This window comes from Dermacentor silvarum, chromosome 2 (assembly GCF_013339745.2).
Source record: "Dermacentor silvarum isolate Dsil-2018 chromosome 2, BIME_Dsil_1.4, whole genome shotgun sequence".
In the NCBI taxonomy this organism is placed as follows: Eukaryota; Metazoa; Arthropoda; class Arachnida; order Ixodida; family Ixodidae; genus Dermacentor; species Dermacentor silvarum.
The window spans coordinates 261,479,389-261,488,032 of NC_051155.1; the positions used below are offsets into that span (position 1 = coordinate 261,479,389).

At 48.0% G+C, this 8,644-nt stretch overlaps 5 non-coding genes across 5 annotated transcripts; all 5 read left to right on the forward strand.

Moving 5' to 3' along the window:
* The first annotated feature begins 208 nt into the window (after positions 1 to 208).
* Positions 209 to 279, forward strand: Trnag-gcc (transfer RNA glycine (anticodon GCC)). The gene has a single exon. It is a non-coding gene; the product is annotated as a tRNA-Gly (tRNA).
* Positions 280 to 1,027: 748 nt separating this feature from the next.
* Positions 1,028 to 1,098, forward strand: Trnag-gcc (transfer RNA glycine (anticodon GCC)). The gene has a single exon. It is a non-coding gene; the product is annotated as a tRNA-Gly (tRNA).
* Positions 1,099 to 1,721: 623 nt separating this feature from the next.
* LOC119443247 (U1 spliceosomal RNA) lies at positions 1,722 to 1,885 on the forward strand. Its single transcript, XR_005190210.1, has one exon. It is a non-coding gene; the product is annotated as a U1 spliceosomal RNA (small nuclear RNA).
* Positions 1,886 to 2,713: 828 nt separating this feature from the next.
* On the forward strand, positions 2,714 to 2,784 carry Trnag-gcc (transfer RNA glycine (anticodon GCC)). The gene has a single exon. It is a non-coding gene; the product is annotated as a tRNA-Gly (tRNA).
* Positions 2,785 to 5,811: 3,027 nt separating this feature from the next.
* On the forward strand, positions 5,812 to 5,975 carry LOC119443260 (U1 spliceosomal RNA). The gene has a single exon (XR_005190219.1). It is a non-coding gene; the product is annotated as a U1 spliceosomal RNA (small nuclear RNA).
* Positions 5,976 to 8,644: the final 2,669 nt, after the last annotated feature.

Sequence of the window (8,644 nt, forward strand, 5' to 3'; positions counted from 1 at the left end):
CAGGTTCACAAAGCGGAACGATCTGAATAGGTCATACGTTGCCGTTAGGAAAAGGAACATTCTCTTCAGTACGCGGGGCAATAAACAACTTTGGCAACGCGCGTGCGCTTGCTTTATGGAGGTTTTGTTTCCTTCCTCCGTGGCTTGCTTGGATATCACCCGCCATTGTAAGCGCTAAAAGAGATGTCCAGCATTTGGCCTTGTAACCGCGTCGGTGGTTCAGTGGTAGAATACTCGCCTGCCACGCGGGTGGCCCGGGTTCGATTCCCGGCCGACGCATGTTTTTTTTTTTTTTTTTTTGCTATTTTATCGTACTGTGCGTTTTTTCCCCCTTGTCATGGTGGTGCTGCCATGACGTAATCGTTTTCTAATTGCCATTCGAATGGCGGAAGATACATCGTCTGCAGCGCTGGTACATCATTTCATTGGTTGTGTACAAGAAAAAAAGCTGGTAAAAAGAATTTCTCTCTCTAGAGCTGTTCTGAGCCGTGGCAGAGTGGCTCGCGTTAAATCAACACCTCTCAAGGACTGCGAGGGTCAGTCGGAAAGAATTTTAAAGCTTCGCACTTACAACGAAAAATTCGTCCGTGCCAAAGTTAACATGGTATTGGAAGTTCAAAACAAAGGAACCAGACGCAGTGTGCCCGCAGTCCAGTGTGTGCCGCAGAGCCACCCTTTTTTTCAGTAAAATATGTTAATTTGTTCGTCTGCTCTTCATTCTAGCCGACAGCTCAAATGTTCCTTCGATGTTCAGTGCTGTTCGCAAACTGAAGGGCAGTTTGCACGGTCCACTTAACCCCTGTTCGTGCAGTGGTTACCTCAGCGAACAGCAATTTTTTATATATTTTTTGTGCTGCTGGCGAGTGTACTTCAGTACTTGGCCCCTTTCAGGCGACAGCCACTCAACCATACGCCCCGCTGTAGCCCCGCCATAAGCGGCGGTGGCGCGTGGATGGAGGGGCTAACGAATAGACGATGCTAACATGCGCCTACACGACAGCGTACTGCAGCGCCATGTAGGCGTGTCGCGTCGGTGGTTCAGTGGTAGAATACTCGCCTGCCACGCGGGTGGCCCGGGTTCGATTCCCGGCCGACGCACATTTTTTTTTTTCTTGTTTTCATTGTCTTGTTGTTGCTTTAATGACCGAATCTTTTGCCATTCGCATTCGACTGCTATTTTGACATCCCTTGCAGGATACTTTGTACCGAGCAGGCTGCGGTTTCACAGTATTTTATTTTCCGAAGTGATCTACAGTACAGAAACGTTCGTAACCTCACACCAATCGTTCTGTCTTCACGCGCACCTTCCATTTAATGCCACTTGTGGAAATTGCGAGCGCTCGTCTCCATCGCCGGGTGGCTGGCCCACATATATATATAAAGAACCTCCTTGGGCTGGCATGATACAACTAAAGATGCTTTAAAAAGACCACCTTGAATACGACCGCAGCGGTGGCGCCTCTAGCGGCGCGACTTAACTGCGTTCTTCGCGAAACTAGCATGATTATCACCCGACATTGCGGCCTCTCTTAATACAGCTGCAGGTTAATGATATTTAGCTTTACAGACGTTTGCAATGTATAATTCTGCTGTCAATTCCTTCAAATGCGTGTCGCAATTTCTTGTGAGGAAAAAGTAATCTTCAGCCGTCGGCATCGCTTTGCCGGTGCCGCTCGTGGGGTCGCCGGAGGTGTGCACCGATGTGGCGACGCTGTCTCGGCATACTTACCTGGTGCCGGGGTAACCGTGATCATCTAGGCGGTGCCCCCAGGGAGAGGCGCGAGCATTGCACTGCGCTCGTGCTGACCCCTGCCACTACCCCAAACTGGGGCAGATGGGGCATGCAATTTTTGGTAGTGGGGGACTGCGTTCGCGCTATCCCCCTACCCATATCAAATTCCAAAGTCAGTTGGGTTGAGCATTGCGATGTGTCTGTCTATCGCCTCGGCGGGTTTCTGGCAAGACTTGTGCCCTTCTGTGGGACATTTCGACATAACGTGGGGACGCTACTTTTTGATTGTCGTTACGTACTTTATACGGCTTGTAATCGAACTCGCGCGTAGTGTAAAACGCAGCAATCTACCCAAAAAAAGAAGTGTCGGATACGTCAGACACGCATCTGTTCAAGATGAGCGATTGGAAAGAATGCTTACGCGTTATCTGGCAAGTCCAAATAGGGAGTTTCTACCGCAATTTTCTCTCTGAAGAAAGGTGACCCTTTTATCGGCATCTCTGTTAATATTCCTTTAAAAAAATCCTTGGTAGCGCGAGGATATTGCTCCGGTTATAGCGAAGTAAATGCATTTGTTTCAAGCACGGTATATAAAAGTAAAATATAAACTCTTGTTAAGGATACGGGTGACGTACCCCCCTGGATTTGTTATAAGTGAGAACGGTAAGGGTAACGCTCTCACACAGGAAGAAGGCAGTATGGATAAAGTAGGCAACGAGTCGTGGCTGATATCCGAGTTGAAATTGGGAGAAAGACCTGCATGTCTGATGCTTGCACGACCCCTTTCTCTGAATGTAAACGAAGGCGCATAGATCCTTCGTGTAGCTGGTTGAATTCCACTCGAGTTTGCAGTAGACTTATCGCTTCGTCGTTTTATATTGGACATTGTTACCTCACTGCGGTTCAGCTTGCGACTCAAATGGATCGGCATTTCGCACGAGATAACATCGTCGTAGAAATATACGTCACTGCCTCTACGTGGCGTCGGTGGTTCAGTGGTAGAATACTCGCCTGCCACGCGGGTGGCCCGGGTTCGATTCCCGGCCGACGCACTGTTTTTTTTTTTTTTCTTGCGATTACCATCCTTCGACATTTAGAAAAACAATTATGTTGCGCGCGCGGCCGTGCGGCCCCGTCTCGGGGAAACGTCCCCCGAAAAAAAAAAAAAATGCGCTCGCACGCGCGCTACTGCAAGTGCAAACTCGTGCTGTGTACCTCGTTGAAACTTCACTGGTAGCTCGACGTCGGTGCGGTACCGAAAACGTGCGTAGCGTAAGACTGCAACTCCACTTTTAACAGAAAGCGGTGAGGGCTTCGTCCAGACTGCACAGGGAACCACGTAGTTGCCGCCTTGCATTGATGGCTGTGATAGCAAATTTATCGATAAACCCCTGCGTTACACTTGGACGACACTTAAAAACACGTTGCTGACGAAGACTTCTTGTAGCGTCAGTCCTCGCTTGCTGGTAGTGGCAGCGTGTGCCCGACTTCACGTACTCGTTCAAGGCGCGGTAACACTGGGTCGATACGAGACCGACAAGACGCGCACGCCTACGATAGGCCGACCATTCAGCACTGTGTCGCTGAGACCATTTTATCATACCAGGCCTACAAGACGTAACCTACGAGCGCGAGTTGTCGTACTGCGACGGACTTTCTTGTCGATGGCACCGATAAAATCAGCGTGCCGACCATCATTCGACCGAACCCCGCGCGATCGGCCGTCGAACCGATAACGCGATAGCCGCAACGGCTTCGTTAGTATATATAAATAATCGCGTTCAAAGTTAGTCAAAACATGCCTACGAAGTTGAAATGCACAAGATTCGACCCTCTCAATCCGTGCACATAAGTTTGAGCCAATGTTGATCCTGTTCAGCGGAGGTCAGGCCTGGCGCCGTCGAGTTCGCGCCCGCTACCGGCGGATCTGTACTGAATAGTAAGCAAGTTAGTATGAAGGAAACTGTTTTTATAGTCTAGTTCTAGCTTTAGCGATTTGAAATAAACTACCCTTCGCGTCGATGGCCGCGTACACAATAAGCGCTGTGCCCAACGCCTGTGCCAATATCTGTACGTCACCGTTCCCGTAGGCTGCCGGTCGTATTCGCAACGTATATGAGTGGGTTTTTACGTGTTGGCATGCTGACACATTTCTTAATTCCTGAAATGTACTCGTTATCTCTGCGTCAAACCCGAAACAAGAGACGGTACATCAGCATAAACAGCCGCTTCGCTCAGTTATATACCAACGGTGTCAGCGATGACATCCGCGTTCTTGCAGGAGAACAACACGGCCTTTAAATGAGCGCTTATGCGAGCACAGTTTGCTCTAATAATGTTGTATGACACGCGCAAACTAACTATCGCGAAATTAAAGAAAAGCGAGAATCAGTAATAAATTAACAGCCCAATATTTGTAACTGGATCACAGCCGCCATTGTTTAAGTGGCTCAGCCGCTCATACTGACTCGTCTCACGATGGAACAACGCGGCTCATATGAGCAGATATGTGTGTTTTATTGTACGTTTCGACATTCTTTCATATCAGCGCCTTTTCATACATGCACCTTTCCCCCATTTTTTTACGCTAACAACGATCTGTGGCTGTAGATGCCGATGTAAACAAGTGCATCGCTTTGCTAAATCCGACACGGAACCCGCCGTGGTTGCTCAGTGGCTATGGTGTTGGGCTGCTGAGCACGAGGTCGCGGGATCGAATCCCGGCCACGGCGGCCGCATTTCGATGGGGGCGAAATGCGAAAACACCCGTGTACTTAGATTTAGGTGCACGTTAAAGAACCCGAGGTTTTACATGCCAAAACCACAGCTGATTATGAGGCACGCCGTAGTGGGGGACTCCGGAATAATTTGGACCACCTGGGATTCCTTAACGTGCACCTAAAGCTAAGTACACGGGTGTTTTTCGCATTTCGCCCCCATGGAAATGCGGCCGCCATGGTAGCGACATTTTCTATTTCTCTGCTTTTTTCACGATATTTGTGTCCAAATGGCCGCGACCATTCAAGCTGCAGCTAGCGCAACGCCTCTGGGTTTGGGCTTTTCGGTTGTGCGCAGGCATGTTCATACTTCCCTGCGAGTTAGCGATCTGCTGTTATTGAAAGTAGAGTTACTGTATACGCTGCCAAAGGGTAGGTACCATATGCAGTAAGTGTAGTTGAAAGAAATATGCCAGATATCTTTAACTCAAATATGCTGGATACTTTTTGTCTGACCGCATGGGTTTCCCATTCAGCGTATCATGATTAAATAAACGCCTGCAGTCCTTCGTGAAGAAGATGCGTAAGTGGCGTGTTTTGAGGCACTTAAATTGAGCACAATAAATCGCTTGAGCATATGTCAGTTTATACCTTTCGTGAATTTGTTACATTGTTTACAAGGGTTCTGCAAAAGTCGGAATCACGCATTGGTGGTCTACTTGAGAGCCGTGTATAATAGACCAATTTTGGCCGATTTAGATGTACTATTAGATGCAATTTACAAAATTGTGATATCGTCTTACATTGCTGAGTTAGAGTTGTATACTTTATAGATTCGTGTTCTGAAAATTTGCGCTTCTCAAATTTTTGTTTATATATTGACGCCCTAAATAAAAAGATCCGCCTCCAAACAGTGACTAAATCTTAACTTACTTTTAAATGCGACACACCTTATTTGGTGCAGTGGTCCGCGAGCTAAAACTTCTGTTAAATGAATAGTTCGGACCTACTGATTACCTGCCGTCGATCGCCACTCGTGGAAATCTTGAGCGGTCGTCTGCATCGCCGTGTGGCTGGCCTGATACGACCGCAGCGGTGGCGCCTCTAGTGACGCGACTTCTCTGCGTTCGCGAAACAAGCATGATTATCACTCGACATTGCGGCCTCTCTTAATACAGCTGCAGGTTACATGAAATTTAGCTTTACAGACGTTTGCAGTGTACAATTGTGCTTTCAATTCCTTCAAATGCGCGTCGCAATTTCTTATGAGGAAAAAGTAATCTTCAGCCGTCGGCAGCGCTTTGCCAGTGCCGCTCGTCGGGTCGCCGGAGGTGTGCACCGATGTGGCGACGCTGTCTCGGCATACTTACCTGGTGCCGGGGTAACCGTGATCATCTAGGCGGTGCCCCCAGGGAGAGGCGCGAGCATTGCACTGCGCTCGTGCTGACCCCTGCCACTACCCCAAACTGGGGCAGATGGGGCATGCAATTTTTGGTAGTGGGGGACTGCGTTCGCGCTATCCCCCTAACCATGGCAAATTCCAAAGTCAGTTGTGTTATACTTGGGAGGTGTTTCTGTGTATCGTCTCGGCGGGACTCGAACGAAGCTACTTTTCGATTGTCGTTACGCAATTTGGGTTCAACTTGTAATCGAATTCGCACGAAGTATACGCTTGCCCCTCTGTGGCGGATGTCGAACTGGCGGATCGCTTTGCTGGCTTGCTGACCCGCACTCCGCCCAAGCATAACATTTTCAGCTCGGCGGGAGATCGGGCCGACTCCCATGGCCATTAAAAAGACGAAGGCCCGATCCCGGCCATCGGGGTCGGGCCGACGACTTCTTCACGACGGCCGCAACGTGACTTGTCCACAGCCAGCGTTCTTTTGCCGGTATTTATATCTAGGCTTTTAAATGCAAAGCATTTTTTGGCGAACATTTGCCATTTTGACAGTATCTATCTACCTATCTAGCCGCCTACGTCTTTGTGCTCTTATGGTCGTTTCGTTAAGTAGGTGTGTACCAAAATTGGCATAGTATGACAAGAGTGTATGACGAACATAAATGATAGGTCATGAAACAGCCGCCTGCGTCTTGGTGGTCTCGTGGTCGTTTCGTTAACTTGCTATGTACCAAAATTGGCATAGTATGACAAGAGTGTATGACGAACATAAATGATAGGTCATGACATGCGTGTCATGTAGGTCATGAAACAGCCGCCTGCGTCTTGGTGGTCTCGTGGTCGTTTCGTTAACTTGCTATGTACCAAAATTGGCATAGTATGACAAGAGTGTATGACGAACATAAATGATAGGTCATGACATGCGTGTCATGTAGGTCATGAAACAGCCGCCTGCGTCTTGGTGGTCTCGTGGTCGTTTCGTTAACTTGCTATGTACCAAAATTGGCATAGTATGACACGAGTGTATGACGAACATAAATGATAGGTCATGACACGCGTGTCATGTAGGTCATGAAACAGCCGCCTGCGTCTTGGTGGTCTCGTGGTTGTTTCGTTAACTTGGTAGGTACCAAAATTGGCATAGTATGACACGAGTGTATGACGAACATAAATGACAGGTCATGACATGACATGCGTGTCATGTAGGTCATGACAGTGACTCAGCGAAAAAAGATTAACACATAAACCACTCGAATGGGTTCGAACGTGCGTAGTTAGGGAAGAAAACACTAAAGGATGGTGGTAGAAGTCTTAGTCATGAGCATGACTCAGCAAAATGACAATGACTCAGCGAGAAAAAAAGATTAACACTCAAAAACCACATGAATTGGTTCGGACTGGGGCACTAACTGAAGGAAACACTAAATGATAATGATAGAAGTAATAGTCATGATTATGACTCAGCAAGAAAAACAACTGGAATGGGTTCGGACGTGCACTAAGTGAAGAAACACTAAAGGATGGTGGTAGAAGTCAGTCATGAGCATGACGCAGCAAAAGTGACAATGACTCAGCGAAAAAAATATCTCTTTCAGCCCTGAATTCTTTTTTAATGTACAGAATTTTTTTCATCGTTTTGTATTGATTTGCTACTGCTAAGAAACCCAAAGTATTTATTATACTCGGAGTACCACAGCAGTATGAGATATGGCATCATGTCCTATATACAGGACACCAGGGCTTAGTGGATATGGAAAGCAATTCGAAGTATTTCGAAGTTGCGTATTATTGTCAGCTGTACCACACATTTAAATGTAGAAAAACTTGCATGATGGCAATTTCACAGTCGTACCCCCCCCCCCCTCCACCATTGTGTGTCAAAGCCTGAAAAATATTCTTCGTGTTAGTTATACACCGCTCATCATTACATTTGAATAGCCTCCATCTACTTGATAGTCGCTTTGTAGGACGTAGTTTCGTCATATGGCCTATTCTTCGTCTACTGTACAGAAATTACTGCTCCCAAGCCTGCAAATGCAAACTATATCGCGCTTTTCAGCGTCATCGTACTCTACATCGTACTGTACCTCCAACACGCAGACTACCTTCATCATCGCACTTGAATGGCCTCCATAAACTTCATAGTCGCTTGATCGGATGTATTTTCGTCATAGATGACCAAATCTTCGTCTATTGTTAGCAATTACTGCTCCCCAAGCCTGCAAAAGCAAACTGTGTGTAGCGCCCACCGACGCCGCAACGCGGCGACGCTAAGGTCTCTCGGCCTTGATTGGCGAAAATGGTGCCAGCTACGAAAGACGACGAAAACAAAGTTGGGCGGCGCGTGCTCGATGCGTAAGCATGGCTCGTGCTAGTCCGTTCTAAAAGCGTGCTGCGCTTGTCCTCTTGTACTGGTAGGGTGCCTCGATGTACTGGCGCTCCGCAGCGACCCATCGGTTCCGGTTTGGTTTGGTACCTTTTCTAGCCACTGTACCTTTTCATCGGGCGAGGAGGAAAGGGCGCGCGACGAGCCTTTCCTCCTCTCTGGCTTGTGTGAGCCTGCGCGGCGCGGTTTGAATGTGTTGCCGGTCGCGCGCTGCGGAACGATTTGGAGGTGTTTTAGCTAGTTTTGAGTGCAATTTACGGGATGTCAGTTGTGTAGCCTTTAGGTGCAGTGTGTAACATAGGTGCAGCAGTAGCCACAGTACCGGGAAATTTCTCTTGGATGTGCAAAAATGCGACGCCCATCATCAGCCGCGGTGTGTGTATGTGTTGTGAACTATGTTGGATGTACCG